Here is a 4,439-nt window from a genome sequence, read left to right as displayed (position 1 = left end):
GTATTTTTATTCAATGTTTTGGGATTTGGATTTGGGTCACATAAATGCGCACCCGTGTTTAGAAATGTATTATTATTAAAATCGTGCCTAAAGCGATTAGCGTATTATTAATTCTGGGTAAGACCGTGGAATTCACTAAACAGTCCATCCCAAATTCTAAATATTCAATTAAACATTTATTGAGGGTCCCGCAATTGGTGCATTTTATTGGGCGGGGCTCATCTCATTTTTATTTTTAAAGGACAGTCCTAAAATGCCTACATTTTTCTCTTATTAAATTTGTCTTTACAAAATAAAAGAGAAAATGTCTTAATTTATTTACATTCTCAAGTTGTTATAGATGGGTTTCGAATATGATTCATAAAATCTGAAAATGATGCAAACAGGGCAGTCTGTTGCCATTGCGGGCCCAGGCCCAACGTGTATGACATAAAACTAGACATGGGCCGTCTTATTCACATGTTACTACCTAGTTACATTATACTAGGCATGTTCTCGGTTTGTCAAATTAAAAAAAAAACTTACCAATCTAAATTTAATCCTAGACCATTTACATGCTGAAATTAACCAATATTATTTAACTAAACAATATTCCTACCAAGTTCCTAAATGGCCTATTCGTTTGATTTTTTGACTAGGCGGAGTTACTACACCATTTATTTATTTTTAGGCAATATATAGATAGTTCATCTGTTAAGCTATCGTCGGATGTTCCACTATATGTATTAAATAGCTACATGATTCTGATTTTTTGCAAGCTAAATAATTTATACATACAAATAAAATTCAGAATATAATTAAAGTAAATTTAGAATTTCAACTCTTCATTTTCGTATTCATGCTTCCTGTTTCAGTATACAATAATCAGCGTGTCAGTTGTGTACCTGATATTGGAAGCAAAAGAAAATGAATATGAGAATCAGTAGCAGTAATAACAATACAGCACAGCAACAATCAGTCCAGCAACAGTAACAACCCAGGAACAGAGTTTGCAAACCAGTGGAGTAGTAATCCCAAAACAAAAACTTCAAGCTTCGATGAAACAACAACAATAAATGCTGATTTCAAACAATGAAAGAAAGCAGAAGATTTTTTTTTAGTTTTTTTTATTTGAAAGTTTTAATATTTTTCGGAATTTTTCTTTCTCTCTTAAATATTCAGCTCTTTTTTCTCTCTCTCTTATTCTCTCTATTCTTCTCTGTTCGTTCTAAAATCTTCTTCCCCCCCCCCCTTAAAATCTGATTCAAGACCTCTTATTTATTTTCCATCCCAAACCCTTTAATCCATTAATAAAACCACACTTTCTCCTACCAAACCCATTATCTTCTCACTCATCCCCCACTACATTAAACAAATATATCAACCCCACCCCATTACATCTTGTCCCCCATGCCTAACATAAACAAATACAATATTCCCCTCCACTACATTATGTCTTGTCCCCCATTATATTAAACAATTATATCACCCACACCCCATTACATTTTGTCCCCCATGCTTAACATAAAGAACTACAAAATGTACAATTCCTAAACTACCCCTCCGACCTTATTGTAATTACCATTTTACCCCTGAACGTACTACAAATTACCAAACTACCCCCATCAGCTATAACCAATTCACCTAATCAATCTTAACCAAAATATAGCCAATATGATCAATTTCTAACAATGTTCAACAACAAAATTCAAACTAAATGATGAACAACAAAGAAACAACTAAAATTATCTTGATTGAACAACATCTTTAACAACAAACAAACCTACTTTCAGATTCAACAACAACAACAACCACAACAAACAAATATATTCAGATTTCTAAATTCAATAATCATTTGAACTTAAAATCTAACCACTTTACAACCAACAATTCCTATATTAAAACTAAACAAAATCATGAAGCAAACTGAAGAAATAATCAAAAATGATAATCAACAATCAAGAAGATCAAACTATACTAATTTCGGATTCAAGATCAATCAAACAAAGTATGAACATAAATGAAAAGATTCAACAAACTCAAATCACAACTTAAACTATGAAACTCGATTCAGACCAAATATCATCAAAATAAATATTGCGTGACTAAACTGACACACTTCTAGATTAAGCCTAAACAAGAACAAATGAACACTGCCAACATACTGAATGAAAACAAACTAACTTCATATGCAAGAAAATGATGAACAATCGACAAGAAATGAAACCAAACATCACACAAAATGAAATCATCCGAACCAACTCAATATTAGCAAAGATACTATACATTTTACAACTAATAATCACGAATGACAAACCAATCAAACTCAAATTCGATTAAACAAAAATCTAATTTTTACAACCCAAATTCAACTAAGAAGAAATTCGAATTCCTTAAACCATAACATTTAAACAGATTTTAGCGGCTCTTATCTCACTCGCATATAGATCCTAAAAATGAGAAAGGGAGATGAGACGGACCTTAATAGCTTTTAACACTCCGCAGACCAATAGATCGAACAAACGACGGGCTACGACGACGAGGCGGGACTAGGGGTGAATGATGACTGTGACGGGGTAGCCATGGCTTGGGTTGTCGTGGGCTGCTGGGCTGTCATGGTGGACGTTCAGCCATGAACGATGGGGCTGGGTTGTTGGTGGATGGATATGGAGGATCGTTGGAGCTGCTGGTCGTCGACTGTGGAGCTGACGTCGAAGATGATGAGAAGATGAATAGAAAGAAAGGGGGGCGGATGGCATGAGTTTAGGGTTTTTTTAGGTTTTTTTTTCTTTTTGTTTTGGTAAAAAATTGAAAAAATGAAAAATGAAGAGGGGGAGTTGGGTTTTTGGTATTGGACTGGGTCGACCCGGTTTGAAATGGACCGGGTCGTGGGGAAGGTTGGACAATTTTTTGGGCTTGTGGCTTACAATTGAAGAAGTGGCCCAATCCGATTTTTCTTTGTATTTTTGCTCTCTTTTCTTCTTTTATTTTTCTAAAACTAAATTATAAAAATACTTAAATTATTATTAAGAACTAAATTAAGTTATAAAAATGCAAATTAACTCCCAATAACAATTAACGTACAATTAAGTAATAATTAAGCATAAAATTGTATATTTGGACATTAAATGCTAAAAATGCAAAAGATGCCTATTTTTGTAATTTTTAATTTTTGTAAAACAAACTTAATTACTAACAATTGTAGAATTAAATCCCACATGCAGAATGAGACATATTTTTGTATTTTTATTAATTTAACAAATAAACATGCACAGACAAACACAAATAATTATCCAAAAATGTCACAAAAATTCTAAAATTGCACACAAAGGAAAATCATTTTATTTTGAATTTTTGGGAGTAATTCTCATATAGGGCAAAAATCACGTGCTTACAGCAGTACTCCTCTATCAGAGTGAAAGGAATGATCTTTTGAAATAGATGTGAAAACTGATCCTAGGTAAGTGAAGGAGAACCAGCTGGTATAGTCAACACATAATCTCCACCATCTCTTGGCAGAATCGGTCATCTGGTACACTACAAAGTCGACCCCATTGGTCTCAAAAATATCCATGTTGTGCAATATCTCATGGTAGTGGTCCAAATAATTATGTGGGTCCTTAGAAGGTGCACTGCTAAAATGAATGGGAAAGAGCATTGTAAACTTATCTACCCTCAACAAGGCCTCAGAAGATATAGCAGGCCTATTCCCGGCCTCTGCTGCAATAACTGGCTGAACTACCCTAATTGGTTGGGTTGCTGGAGTCTGATATATAGGAACCACCTGCTCTGGGGTGTGAGTAGAGAGAGTCTGTGCTCCTCCCCTAGCCTGAGAGGCGGCTGGTGGCACAAAAAATGCAATGATCTGGGAATCTTATATAACATATGACCATTTGATCCATTCATTGATAGTAGACATCCCCATTTGGCGCGAAGTCATGGGTCACAACGTCCAATAATCCACAATGTTGACCTTTGTAACTCATATAAATCAACCAGACGCCAAGGTCCATTGCACCCCTACATGATTCACTGGGTGATCTTCTCAATGCGTCTGCATCTTCAGAAAGAACCATAACGGGTCTAGTAAATACATAATCTTTCCACCACCTCTTGGCGGAACCCGTCATCTGAAACACAGTAAAATCAACCCCATTGCTTTCAACTATTCCCATGTTCTAGATTCTTCATAGCAGCGGTTGAGAAAATCCTGTGGGTCCTTAGAAGGTGTACCACTGAAATGGATTGGAAATAGCTTGGTAAACTTGTCCAATCTCAGCAAAGCTTCAAAACACAAGGCATGCCTCTCTTCGGCTTAACCGCAATAACTGGTTAAACTGCCCCAACTAGATGAGATTAAGCTAAATCCTTCATAAGCTCATGCAACACAACCCATCTAATTCCTCAAACCATTTGCAAATCTCGCATTCACCCTCGTAACAATCAATCTAACTCTCATA

Source organism: Nicotiana tabacum, chromosome 5 (genome assembly GCF_000715075.1).
Source record: "Nicotiana tabacum cultivar K326 chromosome 5, ASM71507v2, whole genome shotgun sequence".
Taxonomy (NCBI): Eukaryota; Viridiplantae; Streptophyta; class Magnoliopsida; order Solanales; family Solanaceae; genus Nicotiana; species Nicotiana tabacum.
The sequence above is the reverse complement of the archived record's forward strand: the minus strand, read 5'-3'. Positions refer to the sequence as shown.